The sequence below is a fragment of the Ambystoma mexicanum genome, chromosome 7q (genome assembly GCF_040938575.1).
Source record: "Ambystoma mexicanum isolate Mex_15411 chromosome 7q, UKY_AmexF1_1, whole genome shotgun sequence".
NCBI classification, from domain to species: Eukaryota; Metazoa; Chordata; class Amphibia; order Caudata; family Ambystomatidae; genus Ambystoma; species Ambystoma mexicanum.
In genome coordinates, this window is record NC_090941.1 from 549,930,674 (window position 1) to 549,947,273 (window position 16,600).

General features: G+C 46.5%; 1 long non-coding RNA gene across 1 annotated transcript in view; it reads left to right on the forward strand.

The window, feature by feature from the left end:
• The window catches only part of LOC138528777 (uncharacterized), a 198,099-nt gene that overhangs the window by 153,065 nt on the left and 28,434 nt on the right, over positions 1-16,600 (forward strand). The gene's annotated exons all lie outside the window — the stretch shown is intronic.

A 16,600-nucleotide genomic window follows, 5' to 3' on the forward strand; every position in this document is an offset into this window, starting at 1 on the left:
TTTACCACCATGGCGTAAACTACGTTTACGCCATGGTGGTTGGCGGACTTACCGCCCCATTCCGAGGTCGGCGGGGCGGTAAGTCCCCAATCCCCATTTACCCTTCCCCATTCCCATTTTTGCCCCATAGGGCATAATGGGAGTGGGGAAGGCGTTAATTACGCCACCGTAAATTACGGTGGCGTAATTAACTCCATGGTCCCTTAGCGCCATGGATTTTAACACCTGCTAAAAGCAGGTGTTAAAAGCGCCATGGCGCTAAGGGACCTCGTAATTGGCGGTAAGGGGTCGGCGCAGCTAACGCTGGCGTTAACCCCTTACCGCCAGGGTCGTAATGAGGCCCATTGTAGTGCGTGTACACTCACCTTCTTCTGAGACCAGGATGCTGAACATCTATTACTGCTTCCTTTGGCCAATTAGCACCCTGGGCGGGGTTGCTAACCAATCAGGGAGCTCGGAACGCGGGCTGTATTCTCTGGTATAAGCCATGCTCCGAGCTACCTCACTGCTGCGTGCCCCTCACACTGTGCCTCCCATGCTCACCCTTTACCCCATACCTCCTTTAGCACCCATGAGTAACCACACAAAAGTGCTACAGGCAAAGGAAAAATGGAAAAAAAGAAATACCTTTTGTTAATTCTGCGATGCCACGACTGATACAGGAATCCGCGTTCAGTGTTGATGACATCATTATAATCAACAATGAAAATGGGTTTCTGTTCCAGACACAGTGTCGCAGGACTGAAGAAAGGTAAAATGTCCTTTTTTTATTTTTCCACAGCCTTTAGCACCTCCTGTGGTTACGTGCTGGTGCACATGTGGATACTGATCAGGGTGGTAACGGCACCGCCGCCCACGTTAAGGGACCCTTGCTTTGGTCGCACCATAACTTGGGTGGCGGTCCATTATCGGCATGGCTGGCCCACCACTGAGGGTCATATCGGCCTCATTAAATCCATCCTCAACCCCCAATTCAGAGAACATCTAGTTTCACATAGAGAGCAAATCTTCAGACGGTGTGAACCACCTAAACGCAGAGCAGAGCAGTTAAGACTTCAGTTTCACCATGGGGGTGTATTGACACGGGCAAGGCAGGGCCCTGTCCTCTTCCACTGTACGTTTGTTCCTGCCACTTGCTAATAATTAGTTGTACAATGTGCTCTCACAAGGGAGACATTTGACAAGGCCGAGTCTCACAGCTGTGGGCTTTCTTCAGCTGTCAACTTCCCCGATATTGTAGGCCAAGGCAGTTGCTGGCTTCACCACAGAAAGTGTTGGGTTGGAATTGTCTGGAGGAACAGCTGTGAGGGTTAAGCGCCCACCTCAGACATGGATCTAACCCGCAGTTGTCAAATTTGAATTCTGCCAAGGCCGATTCAGCCATGTATACTTTCTATCCATGTCGCACAATTGGCTTATAAAACAACCGTTATTAAAGTGCGTAGTTGCAGAAGAAACGACCACAAAGCCTTGTATAAAAACCTGAAAGAATGTCTTTATAAGATGGAGAAGGCTTAAAGAGAGGGGGCAAGGGAGGGAGGATGCTGTTCTGGAATGCTCTTCACTGTGTATGAAACAAGTGCTTCTGCACTCTTCGCTATTTCCTCACTTTAAAGAAAAATATTGATTGTGCAAAAGTCGTTCCCAGGCAGAGTCGAGCACTTTTTGGGAGGGATATAATCCCTCATGAAGATATTTGGCAAAGAACTTAAAAATGAGTATGCGCGGTAAATAGCACACATCTTCCTGGGGCACTTGTTATGTGCGATGTGTTGTTTTCAAACGGTGAGGTCGATACGAGCACACCTGAATGTATCGCTAAACTGCAGCAGGAAATACGTTCACGTGGCAGGTGGAACGTGTTGACGAGTTCAGCACCAGTGCACCAAGGATAACACAACAATGCATTTTAACACTGCATTGCTAATGTGCATCACGTGGGGTAGATTATGTAATCCAAATCAAATTGCAAAATTACAAACCCATAGACATACTACCATTACAGTTGTGTCATGCGCAGTAGGTCATTATCTGAAAAGGTTTCGTAAAAATTGATATACTTTCTGACACATCTGTGGGATGACATCACAGGACAAAAAGAAATAGCACACTTGATCTATTATCGAGTTGAAAATAGACTCGCATTAACATCAGGATACGTTGTGACGTTGCTACGGCAACCAATATCTGACAGGCACCTAAACATTCCAAATACCAGTTACAACTACTGTACACGTGTTCGTTCGTTGAAGGCTGATTGGTAACGTCTAAAGTGTGATGCAGGCGTGTTGCCATAGCTTTCATATCATCCTCTGCTGCATGTACCTCTGGTGAATCAAAGAAAAAAAAATGACATATACCAGTAGGGCCGCCATTTTGGAGCAGGGCAGCTTTACAGTAGCACCACGACGTCTACTTTCTAGGGAACTGTCTGCGAATGCGTCTCTTCTTGGAACAGATGGCCCCACTGCTCACGCAGGGCAGGTTCTCATTATGGCAGTTAGTCTGGCCTTGCAGGGCGCTCGTTTTCAGTCACAGAAGCAGGGAACTGCTGTTCCTTATTACTCTAACCAGGGCATTTCATGTGGTGTTGGTGACAATGATGACGATGATGACAAAGTGGCCTGAATCTACAAAGTGACTTTTGTTGGGTTTTCTTTTGTTCTTTCTGACTGTGAAAACCTGCATCAAGAGGCTCCAGTCTTTAGGCGGTGTCCTGTGCATGTTATGTTTGCACGCATCTAGCGTCGGAAGACAACTGAGGGGGGCCGAGATGGGCTTAGTAACATTACTGACATATATCAGAGGCAAAAATAAAACATTTGATATTACTGAGGGACCTTTATAAAACTGCGACCATCATGTGCACGTCTGGAAAGTTCATCATGAATACATTTATAAACTGAGATAAGAAAAAACCTTCAGCCTGAAATGTGAAAGCTGAATTCGCCATTCCAGCCGCGCTTCATACAGGACAGTGACACCCAGTAGCCGCCATCACTTGAAGTTCGCCTTCAGTTCAAAGCCAGATTTGCAATGCATTGTGGGTGTACACATTTTCTCAAATGGCAAGCCTTTGCTCCAGGAAAATGTCTCGTATAGGGAAGTTCTATTTTATACAGTTCATTTTTTCAACCCAAGACAACTCTTAAGGATTCAGACAACTGCATAGATGTTTCACTCTTATTAGAGCTCATCAGTGCAGTATTGTCCGAGCACTTCTGGCTGGAGCTTTGGAGCATTTGAACAAAACACAGCAAAGTTATTTTGGGTTTAAAACGATTGACAAAAAAACTTCACCCGAATTGTGAAAACACAATTAGCCAAAAAGAACTGCCCTATAGACAAAGGCATTTTTCTGAAGAAAAGGCTTGCCAATTGAGCTAATTTGCATACCCATGATGCATTGCTCACTGACTCTGAACTAGAGATGAACTTCCAGTGATGGCTACTAGGTGACACTGTGCTCTGTGCAACTTGGCAAATAGCAAATTCTGCTTAAACTATGGTGAACAATCTTCAGTTGAAGGGATGCAATGTCATATTCAGTCTTTACATGGAACTGCTGTGAAACCCTCCTCACGCCACACAACATCTGCATCCACCCAACAAGCATATCTACCTCAAGATATCTTCCATTGAAGACATCCACAGGCTCAAGGCCTGCCTCACATTGATCCACTCCTGCATATCCAGTACTTACCTGAAGCACAACCCCTCGAAGACTACATTTCTACTGTTTACCAACAACACTGAACACCTGATATCCAGAACTGGCTCTCTGCTATGAACCTCGAGGGCTTCACATCCCAGCTGGCCACCTGTGCCAAGACCCTTGGGTTCAACATCAACAGACACCTCACGATCATACCGTACAAAGCAAGGAAGACACAAATGGCTTGGTACCAACTTACTCTCCTGTGGAAAATCAAGCCCTTCATCCCAGAAAACAACTTCAGATCGCTGTCAAAGCCTTGATTCTCTCCCACCTAGATGGTGGCAATGCCGTTTTGGAAGGCCTTCCGGCTACTTCATTTGCATCCCTGAGATGTGTCCTGCAAGCTCAAGACTCATCAAAGGACTCCTCACAACGGACCACATCACCTTAACACTCATCAAACTGCACCACTGGTTCCTGCTGCAAGCCTGTATCATCTTCATATCCTGTAGCATTATCTACAAGACTGTCACCCTGAAGTCCCCAAGCTACCTCAATGAGGAACTCTGCATCTCCAGAGGCCTGTGATCCACTATAAGTAAAGAAATGTGCAGACTTTAACTCCAACTGTGCATGAAGGAAAGAACCACAAGCCAGGTCTTCTCTATCTATCCTCCATGACTCTGGAACCTCCTCCTCGTCGACATCAGACTTGCCCATTCAGTTCCACAGTTCAGGAAAGAGCTCAAGACATTCCTTCAAGGAATGGCTTCTCCCTAAAACCTAGGTCCACACACCCTGCATTCCCCACTGTGCCAGAGGCACAGTGATCTGCTCCCCACTGTCTACTCCCCTGGTTGCTTGTCGGTCCTTTGCTGACAATTGCCCTCCCTCGCCCTCCCCTATTATCTCCCTGCTCCCCTTTGCTCTGCTTCCCTCACTGTGTTCTTCCCTCTATGATTGTAAAGTGCTCCGTTGATTCCTGTAGCAAGGCCTGCGCTCAATAAATACCTAATAATAGCAGTAAAAATATTAATCAGTGATGTCATCAATGACGTATTTCATGATGTCATGTATGTGGTCATGGGTGTTGCTTGGTGGGGGGAGGGGTCTGGTTTGTCAGCTAAAGGAACATTTGGATTTTTTGACTTTTGCATCATAACCATAACGTCCAGTGAACCGAGTTTTTTTTCTGGGAATTAGTAAACATTTGTATTTACTTAGGGTGCTATGGGGACCTAATGGAGAACCAAAACATTATTTTATCAACTGTTTGCAGTGAATCTGTTGGGTTTTGCCATGATATACTTGGACTGTGTGATCTACGCATTTTGCACTCTGAGCCTCTCACTACAGATTCTGATCCCTCACCTCTGTCACTCGCTGTTGGGCCCAGTGGTGTGACTGTCATTTCTAGACTGAAGCAAAGCTTGTAGGGGCTAAAAGGGGTGAATGACGGATGACACTTGTGATACTGGTCAAACATCTGACACATAATTTCAGTGATAGATCATAGAATGAAGGGTGTTGCTGTGCCATGGGTTCGTGTTTTGAGAAGACCGGATGGGTAAATATTATTCCATAACCTATCCTTTGTTAACTCAAAGTTGTTGCATTAAATGCTGCGGTGAATATCACATCTAGTCCTATTGGCTAAACAGATGGGATACCTGAAGTAAGAAAGGAGACACACAGTCTATGTAAAAAAGTACAAAATAATTTTGTATTAACAGCATAAAACATAAACCAGAAAGTGGTTTGTTATTATTGAAGGCATAAGCAGAAAAAACAAATAAAAAGCAGATGAAGGAAAAAACACACCTTATACTATCATATTCCTTAATCATACGATATGTAGGTTTCAAATCTGGGCGGTGGTGTGCGGTAGAAGGGGAAACATGCATAGAAGGAAATTGAATGATAAGCCAAAGTAGCGAAGAAAAGATGTAAAGTCGTGATAACAGCAAAAGTGAGACAGAGTCATTCCTGTCCTAACATAGTGCTACGAGCAAATCATTAGACTAGACATCAATTTGTTCAGATTGGGTTTGGGAGTGTCACTTTGTTGCTCCCAGTAGAAGGCTAAGTTGAAAACGCCGACAAAGTCCTGATGGCATTTTATTCTTCCTCGGATGTGGCTTCGTTTTCCGAGGCTTAGGTTTCATTTTAGTGAATCGGCTCATCACACTAAATAGTCACACAATTGTTTTCAGGGCCCCAAACAATAAAAAAAAGTCCCACGTGCTTGCCCATTAACATCCAGCCGGTCAAAGTGGGAATGATGCCTGTCATTTCACTTGTCACCTTCTACACAGTGCTTTTCCAGAATGTATTGTAGACACCTGCCTGTCTGTCAATGCTTCTAACAACATCATTTTACTTTTAAATGCAACTACTATTTATCTGGCCCCATTCCTTAGGTAACCCCGAACCCAGTCATGAAATCTAGAGAGCTGGGGATCATCTTCAACTTCACCCACTCCTTCATCCGCAGGTGAATACCTTAACAAGCAATCGCAAAATAGCTGCACCTGAATTCATACACAAAGTGAGCCTTGACAGAGCACAATTCATATTATTTAGCAAGCTGTGCATTGCATATCATATGTCAATCTCTCTCTTTCTCTCTCTCTTTCTTCACTCTCGTTCAATCTGCCTGTCTCTGTCTCAGATTATGGGCCTCATTACAAGTCTGGTGGTAATCCGCCGGTGCTACTGGGGGGTTGCCGAGGGACACGTAACACTTTTCGAGCCCCTTCGGATCGGGAAGTCAGGCACCGGAAAATCTTAGTCCCACAGTAGCACTGGCACCATTGCTAACAGTGCCAGTGCATCCGTGACAAGTCTGCCTACCGGGACCGTTGCGTTTGGCAAGTCAGACCTGCCGTGTGCAACGGCCCCTGCAGGCAGACTTGTAGTGTGGTGGTCCAGAAAGGGTGCCCGTACGTTGCTACTGGCACCCTTATTATAGGCCCCCACACTTGTAATGAGGCCCTATGTCTCGGTCTCTCTCTGTGACAAAGGAGGAGGAGACAAAAAGCTCCACTGAGGGTTCCTGAATTCTTTATCTAAAATCAAAGTGCATTGTTGGAACATAAGCATGGCCACACATCTTTAAAATTGACAGATATGTTGGTGGTAAAAAGGGATGTATTCTTGAATCACTAGGTACATAATGTACACTGAGCTTGTTCATTTATTTTTTGTACAGCACTCACTGCAACATATAGTGTTTGCAACCATGATCCATATATACTCATTCGGACAGCCGCGAGATTTAGTTGAAAGGAGCAAATGGCTGCGACATCTGTCACTTCATTGGGGTCTAAGAGCTCTCGTGCTCTACTCATTTCTGAAGATACCGCTTCCCCTGTTTTCTCTAACCAGAACCGATACACCTGCAGAATTTTAGAAGAGGCATATTGGATTGTGTGCATACCTAGTCCCCAATGTACAAACAGCCTTAGAGAATTTTCTGTATAGGCCATCACTGTAATAGTCCTGCTTCCACAAAAACAAACAGAACAACTACATGGAGTGCAAAGCCACACTGATAGGCTGGCACTAGAACTGACGAGACAAGACCATATCACATTGGCTTGAACACGCCTTTACTGGATTCCCATAGAAAAAAGGCTATCCTTCACATAACCCTCAGAGCCTACTTGGTGTACTCGTCCTTAAACCCTCAGGAAGCGATCTCAAGGTCACACCCACAACAGATACCTGAGCTCTTTAACAAAGTAAGACTGAGTAAGCAGGAATGAACAGGGCTGCGAAAATGACTGGGATTGATACGCGCGACCTTGATCAGGGCAAAAGGTGCCAGAAGGACTACCGAATATTGAGGAAGACACAGAAGGCTGCCCATTTATTTCAAATGCTTTCTTAGATTAAGCAATGCCTAGCAGGCCTCCTGTTGCCACAAACATGAACCATCGCAAGACCACCTTGATCTCCCAGCCATTTGAATCCTCACATAGCGTTATATCGGCACGTGGTGTTGAGCTGTGAAAGAGGCCTAATTTCACCATATTCCGCCTTTTACAATGTCCCCAATAACCTCCTCAGCTACCCTCTGGGTGCTGTGAATCGGCGTAAGCTGTCATAGCTCGGGATACAAGGGACGAAGAAATACATATCCAAGAATAAAGCAACCCATCAATCACTTTTCCTTGATCTAAGCCTGAGTGACAGAGGCAAGGTGAAGCCTAAACTGAGATAGGAGTAGAATGGCACCCGCCTGATGAAGCCTAAACTAAGACAGGAGTAGCATGGCACCCACTTGGTGAAGCCTAAAGTGAGATAGGAGTAGCATGGCACCCGCCCGCTGAAGCCTAAAGTGAGATAGGAGTAGCATGGCACCCGCCCTGTGAAGCCTAAAGTGAGATAGGAGTAGAATGGAACCCGCCCGGTGAAGCCTAAAGTGAGACAGGAGTAGCATGGCACCCACCTGTTGAAGCCTATAGTGAGATAGGAGCAGCATGGCACCCACCCGGTGAAGCCTAAAGTGAGACAGGAGTAGCATGCCACCCACCCGGTGAAGCCTAAAGTGAGATAGGAGTAGAATGGCACCCGCCCTGTGGAGCCTAAAGTGAGATAGGAGTAGAATGGCACCCGCCTGATGAAGCCTAAACTAAGACAGGAGTAGCATGGCACCCACCTGGGGAAGCCTAAAGTGAGATAGGAATAGCATGCCACCCGCCCGGTGAAGCCTAAAGTGAGACAGGAATAGCATGCCACCCACCCAGTGAAGCCTAAAGTGAGATAGGAGTAGAATGGCACCCGCCTGATGAAGCCTAAACAAGAGACAGGAGTAGCATGGCACCCGCCCGGTGAAGCCTAAAGTGAGATAGGAGTAGCATGCCACCGCCTGGTGAAGCCTAAAGTGAGATAGGAGTAGCATGGCACCCACCCGGTGAAGCCTAAAGTGAGATAGGAGTAGAATGGCACCCGCCTGATGAAGCCTAAACTGAGACAGGAGTAGCATGGCACCCGCCCGGTGAAGCCTAAAGTGAGATAGGAGTAGCATGGCACCCACCTGGTGAAGCCTAAAGTGAGATAGGAGTAGAATGGCACCCGCCTGATGAAGCCTAAACTAAGACAGGAGTAGCATGGCACCCACCTGGGGAAGCCTAAAGTGAGATAGGAATAGCATGCCACCCGCCCGGTGAAGCCTAAAGTGAGACAGGAGTAGCATGGCACCCACCTGGTGAAGCCTAAAGTGAGATAGGAGTAGCATGCCACCCACCCGGTGAAGCTTAAAGTGAGATAGGAGTAGAATGGCACCTGCCTGATGAAGCCTAAACTGAGACAGGAGTAGCATGGCACCCGCCCGGTGAAGCCTAAAGTGAGATAGGAGTAGCATGCCACCCGCCTGGTGAAGCCTAAAGTGAGATAGGAGTAGCATGGCACCCACCCGGTAAAGCCTAAAGTGAGATAGGAGTAGAATGGCACCCGCCTGATGAAGCCTAAACTGAGACAGGAGTAGCATGGCACCCGCCCGGTGAAGCCTAAAGTGAGATAGGAGTAGCATGGCACCCACCTGGTGAAGCTTAAAGTGAGATAGGAGTAGAATGGCACCCACCGGTGAAGCCTAAACTGAGACAGGAGTAGCATGGCATCCGCTCGGTGAAGCCTAAAGTGAGATAGGAGTAGAATGGCACCCGCCTGGTGAAGCCTAAAGTGAGATAGGAGTAGCATGGCACCCGTCCGGTGAAGCCTAAAGTTAGATAGGAGTAGAATGGCACCCGCCCGATGAAGCCTAAAGTGAGACAGGAGTAGCATGACACCCGCCCGGTGAAGCCTAAAGTGAGATAGGAGTAGAATGGCACCCGCCTGGTGAAGCCTAAAGTGTGACAGGAGTAGCATGGCATCCACCTGGGGAAGCCTAAAGTGAGATAGGAGTAGCATGGCACACGCCCGGGGAAGCCTAAAATGAGATAGGAGTAGCATCGCACCCACCCGGTGAAGCCTAAACTGAGATAGGAGTAGCATGGCACCCGGCCGGTGAAGCCTAAAGTGAGATAGGAGTAGCATGCCACCCGCCTGGTGAAGCCTAAAGTGAGATAGGAGTAGCATGGCACCCACCCGGTGAAGCCTAAAGTGAGATAGGAGTAGAATGGCACCCGCCTGATGAAGCCTAAACTGAGACAGGAGTAGCATGGCACCCGCCCGGTGAAGCCTAAAGTGAGATAGGAGTAGCATGGCACCCACCTGGTGAAGCCTAAAGTGAGATAGGAGTAGAATGGCACCCACCGGTGAAGCCTAAACTGAGACAGGAGTAGCATGGCACCCGCTCGGTGAAGCCTAAAGTGAGATAGGAGTAGAATGGCACCCGCCTGGTGAAGCCTAAAGTGAGATAGGAGTAGCATGGCACCCGTCCGGTGAAGCCTAAAGTGAGATAGGAGTAGAATGGCACCCGCCCGATGAAGCCTAAAGTGAGACAGGAGTAGCATGACACCCGCCCGGTGAAGCCTAAAGTGAGATAGGAGTAGAATGGCACCCGCCTGGTGAAGCCTAAAGTGTGACAGGAGTAGCATGGCATCCACCTGGGGAAGCCTAAAGTGAGATAGGAGTAGCATGGCACACGCCCGGGGAAGCCTAAAATGAGATAGGAGTAGCATGGCACCCACCCGGTGAAGCCTAAACTGAGATAGGAGTAGCATGGCACCCGGCCGGTGAAGCCTAAAGTGAGATAGGAGTAGCATGCCACCCGCCTGGTGAAGCCGCACCGTGCTGTGGATGGCATTTTCCAGTGGCTTCAAGTTCTTCCAGCTACTTCACTTTCAGTGATGTTTACATTAGCTTAAGCATATGGACCTTTGGTTGCCATCCACTTCCTCCATGTTTTACTTTTGTACGGGTGGGGCAGGACTGGTCAGAAGTGAAATCTAGTCAGGTTTTCAGAATGACCAAAAGAAAGGCAAACCATCTCTGCTGAGATTCCTAACCTCTCATCATAATCGTGAATATCCTACAGGCCGGAGGGGATTTTAAGGCCCTGTGAATCAACGCAGCCTTGAATATGGGACTACAGTGGCCCTTCTGTGGTTGTCATCCAGCATGGTGACTTGGTAGGGGCTCAATGACCAATGGCTGGTAATTAGAGGGGGGTGGGCATGGGGTAATTCCTCCACCCGGATTTGCGGACCATTTCAGCTGGACCTACTTCTGCTAAAGTAGTGATAAAGACAGAGCGGATATGGTAAATGGTGCCAAGGGCTGTACTGTTAAATGAGGACTGGCAATTACTTCAGTAACACATTTCACTGTTAGCAGCAGCGCTTTTCCTCTGCATGAATATTTAAGGCAATTGGAACCGTGAGGGGACGTTTACAACTGAAAGCCCCCAAACAGCTGCAATTACCTATACAATCTGTGCCTGATTTCAAGGCAATTAGAGCGAGTCACAGGTAGTTTATTTTTAAATAAAGGACACACACTTAAGGAATGCAAGAGATAAAACCATCTAATACATTATTGATGACAAGAAGTCAGTTTTTAGTTAAGTAATCAGAATGTTAGCACCTGCGTGTCAGGGAAGCTACGACTCATCTTCGTTTGAGACCTAGAAAAGCTTCAGCAGAAAGGTCTCACTAGAATGTACGTAATTAGATGCCCGAACACCACATTGCGTCAAGAATGCCAAGAGCAAGAAAGCAGCCACAAAATAAAGCTACTTTTTAAAGCTGAGTTTATATCCATGATGTCTATTAGTTTAACATGCAAAGACAATTGGGTTTGCATTCTGGGACTTGTATTCTTCCATTCATGATGTGTAAAATGCAGTTGCAATCATGCTCTTTTGGCTCAGCACGTTTATATAAGGCTTTACATATTGTCAGGATGCTTTAGACGATTTGTATAGCTTGCACAGTAACTCTATAAGACCCTATTTGTGCAGTTCTTGAAAGCCAAGACAAATATTTGTATTAACTCCTGGCTTCACTGCTTCACCAAAGTGTGCGCTCCTTGGCAAATGAAGTAATCTCAATGTGCCTTAACTGCAAACATTGGAGGCCTTAGAAGTCATTCTCACTATTCGAGAAATAGCCTCACAATGGAACAGATTCAATCATTTTATGGACAAAGTGGTGTCACCTCGTGATCCTCTGACTGTAGCCCCTGGGGCCGTTGCCTAGGATTGGCTTACTGTAGCACTAGCCTTTTCTCAATCCCATGTTACTTAACGTGACAGACAGACATATATTCCCACCAGTCCATCAGTGCACCAGGGATTCTAGTGTACTGAACTGACTGCCGCAAAACCAATATTAATGTCCTCCCTTTTTGCTGTCAACCACCAGAGTTGCTTGGGCCTGCCAGACCTCTGCCTCACAGGTGAATGAGTGAAGGTCTTTTGTGCAATGTTATTCAGTCTTGCATAGCACAACTTCTGCCATTTTCATCGTTTCTGGGTGCTTCGGGATCTTCAAGAGGATGGATGGGGGACTAACACAGGATCAAAGGGTGCAGGGCAAGGTTGCTTCAGTTCAATGTTTTGTGCAGATAGGATCGGGTAGGGCTCTCGGTCGTGTGTATGCTTTAGATATTTTGTGAGTTGTCTGGAGCAGTGGTTATTGTGTGCTCCAGGTTGATGATTTAAATTGTTTGTGCAGTTGTCTGATATGTCTGGCAGAGTATTGGCTAAAGAGAGTATGGCAGAGTTGTGTTGTTATATCTGTGGCGGGTTGGTGTGGTGTTAAGGGACATTTAGTGTGGATAGATGGCCCTTCACCTGGTGAACGTCCAATGGTGATACACTGTGCAGTTATGTGTCCAGATGTTGTTGGTTAGGGAGGCAGGTGGAATGAGTTTGAGGTGTTCGTTGTATCTATACCTTGCTCAGCAGACCTCCCTACAACAACTGGAGGCAACCTTTTTCATTTGGAAAACATCACAGTTGGTCACATTTATTTTTTATATAGATGTAAAACTTTCTTTCTCCGGCCTTTATGCGTTGTTGTGCTATATTATGTGGTGTTAGGCTGCTGATATGGCTAAGCCATATTATGTCATGTTACACTGGCATAATTGCAGAGCCCACAATGTGTAGCCAGTTGTCCCGGGCCTCCTTTCTGACAGCTGTAAGACACTCCAACCGAAGCAACTCCCCAGCATAGATGGGATTATGGTACAATGTAGCTGGACATGCTCATTTCACTAGCTGCTGACAAAGCCTACCACACACCACATCACAACCACAGCATTATCATGCTGCGAAAGACCACCAGAAATGGGCATTTTGTCCCTCAATTCTGTCAACTTTTTGGACCGGGTCAGTGGCCTGATGTACTTTAAATCGCACCATTTGCTACTAATTTGAGACTAGTTTGCACAAACATTCTTTGCCAGACACCCCCCTCCCCACCCCTGGCAAAAAGTAAGGTTGCCTCACACAAACACAATTTCTGAAAGTGGCCCCTCCCCCATCATTTGCGAAGTAATACCACTGCATGGAGGTTTTGGTCTAGTTGTGCCCCCTGACTGAGTTACGTAAATGAACATGACTGTGGAGAAACGCATCCCTGTTTGTTCAGTGACTTTTCTATATGGGCCTCATTATGAGTTTGGCGGTGAGGTCAAAAATGGAGGTAATGCAGTTACCACTGCTTTACCATTGAATTATCGCACCGCCGAACTATACGTTCAGAGGTATGGTGGAGGAAAAGCCTCCAGCAACATGCTGGAGGTTAATTCGCCACCTTAATGCCAAAAATGTGCCATTTCGTTGGAATTACTGCCAACCGATTTACCACTGATATTTGCCAAAATTCTCACATAAATGGGGACCAACACTGCCATACCACCACTTGTAATTCAGCTGTAAGTCAACTGGACCGAGTAGCGGTAACAGTAAATCCGTTCAGCAGATATACCACTGAGATACCACCAAACTCATAATGAGGCCCTCTATTGTGTTATTTATACTCACTATATAGAGTAGATGTGATTCCAGAAAGATATTGTTACCTAATAAGCAAAGGCCTACTGGATATTATGCAAACCTCTGTCCTGTCGTGGAACTATTCGTTTCTTTTGGAGTCATTCCAACATGAATGTCCTGTGGCACAACAAACAACCTCCTTCCGATATTTAGCTTACAAGCATGCTCTTGTACATATCTCAGCTCTTGCAGTGTATTGAAGATGCCAGTGCACATTACGCCACGCTGGGCTGCTGTGAACGTATGCCACCCTCCCCACCACTTGCTTTAATTAGCATCTGATTTAGCTTGATGAAAACTGTCCAATCCTTATATAACACAAACTATTTTACTAACTTTAGAGTCAAGCACGCTTCGAAAAATGTTAATATTGTAAGATCTTTTCTCGTGGGCAGAAAGCTGCATACCCCTCAAGACAAGTGATCCCAACCCACCGGCCTTACCCACAAGCCACTAATTGTAAAGGCGGTGAACTGGGCCATATGGGAGAGTAGGAGTTTCCCATGATAGGCTGCTGTGGTGGAGCTTTTGGCTGCTCTAAGAGGCGTAGGGCTGGGACGAGAGCCGCCCCCAAAGCATGCATGCTTGCACCTAAGAGGAAAGGTAATGCGGTCCATTTACAAGTCTCCCAAATGCAATAAATGAGCGTTAAAGAAGGAGCACAATCTTTATGCGTTGCAGGGACGTCATTTAGCGGTCACCAGAGGTCACAACTGCGACCTCTGAGGTCTCCCTTGCGACCTCTAAAAAAAAGAAAAAAACAAGTTATTCTTTTTTTTTTTTTTTTTTTTTTTGTAATGCAAGCTCCTGGGCTTTGGCCAGCACCATGTGGCTCTTTAATTCTGGAGTGGCTGGCTTTCTTGTTCAGGCCCCTTAAAAAAATAAGAAAAATTAGAACATGAGTGCCACAAGTCTAACACTTTCAGCACTGACCCTAAATAAGAAAGAATAGGAATACCAAATAATGTGTCTTTCTGGAATTCTGTACAATAATTGTTAGACTCATTAAAGATTTACTTCAGGCACACTTCAGGGGGTGAGTCACTGATTTAGTTTGTTCATAAACGCCTCAACTCAGCCTTTCATCCTTCTGAGGTCAATAAATGAGTACCAACACAGGCTGGGTGATATTGGGTGTATATTTTTTCTATATAAAGCGCTTAAGCCTAAGTGCTATATCATAACACATCATTATCATTTGGTCATGGACGTCTGCTTGCGTTCACAGTAATTTGGTAATATGGGCCTATACACACTGATGTTAACGATACATATGGCGATCCATTCTTGTATGAAATGTACATCACATTATAGTGATATCGTAACTATATTTTTCGTAGTGTACAATGCTATGTGATGCCACTTCCTGTTTTGTCAACGGGCGAAAGGTCGTGTTCCATCCTTCCCGCGATATCACTTCAGGGTGGGGTCAAATGACATCACTTTGGTCAAGGGTCGTGTGATGTCACTTCCGCTACCCCAGGCATTTTGGTGAAGTTACGTTCCTGATGCATTGCCACATTTTGCACCATCTGACCCTTCAAGCTTACCTTCAATCAGGAAAACCTTGCATACAGAACACCCAGGTAAAAGAGGAGAGTGACAGAGGTGGACCAAATCAGCTAAGCAAGCCATGCCACCATTTGGAACAGGCCACACCTGGAACGCTTCATCAATAGGGGTGGGGACAGCACTCAAAATAAAGGCCCATGATGCAGAGGCCTACCTGGAAATCTCCAGAGTTCCCTGTAGTCCAGTCCACCCCTGCTTCTCACTCCAACTGAGGGAGCAAGACAGAATCCAGGAACAGGCACAGTTGAGACCGCTGCAATAGCACTTTCAGCAGCCAGCCCATCCGCTTGCATGCCCCTTCTCTGACAGCCTGTCCCTTATCCCCGCAAAAGCCACCCATCAGCCTGTCCCATTCGTCCCCCAGGCAGCACATCAGCCTGCCCTGCAGCACCTCTCTGGCAGCCTATAGCCTCCTCTGCAGATCCGCGGACAGCATATCAGGGATGCGTCCCAGACCCACCAACATCAGCAACAGGACAGCAGGTTCGATCCCGGGGTCCGCGCTTAGAAACCTCTGGGTATTAAGCGCGTTATAAACAACCTATCCTATCATAAACGCCCAGTAACCGCAATCTTTTAAACCAGTAGACCGATCACTGCCCCCGCTCTGATGGCATCATAGCTCATCGAGGCCCTCTGTGAAATGGAATCATTGCGCCTCGAAGAGCCCTGCATGCCCTCTCTTCCAGTTTTCACAGTTCAGCATTCCTTCTTGCAAACAATGCACAAAGGTAATTGCCTTTGAAAGCAATAAAATACATAAGATGGCAGTACCTGTATACAGTAGCCCACGTTATCCACACTACAGCAGGACCAGGGGAAGTGTATGACTATGCATGGTGCGTGAGGCTGTCGCTGGCATCTTGTGGATTAATTGGCATATGAACCCAGTGCCCGGCCTATGCTGATTCTGGTGGGTTCACACCTATCATATGAACGGCAGCACACAAGTCACAAGATCCCATGCTCCTCAACATTTGTCTTTCCCACCTTTAATCCCACACTACAAGCCTCAGCATTGTGAATACTCAGGGTTATCTAGAGCCTGGGTTGGGCGCATCAACGGTGTGGACATTCATGGATCTAGGAGGGGTCATGCTGGGCTAAGGGTTGTCTGCAAATAGGGGTTATGGAGGGACATGCTCATGGAAGCACTTTTGTCTTATCAGCTGATTCTTAGTGATGCTAAGTAGGTGACAAAGGCTGGTTCTATCAAAAGGTCTGGGGGCCTGAGGCAGGTTTGGTCACATAGAAAGTGTTGGGCACCACCTTTTCTTATAAATATCAAGTAAATCTTTGGTAGCTGAGATTTCAAGGTACTAGCCAACTAAACAACCATTGCTCTGGGCTGGTCCCAATATATGTGATGAAGGACCATGGGAAGGTTGCAATAGTGATGGCTACACTCTTGTAGGAAAATA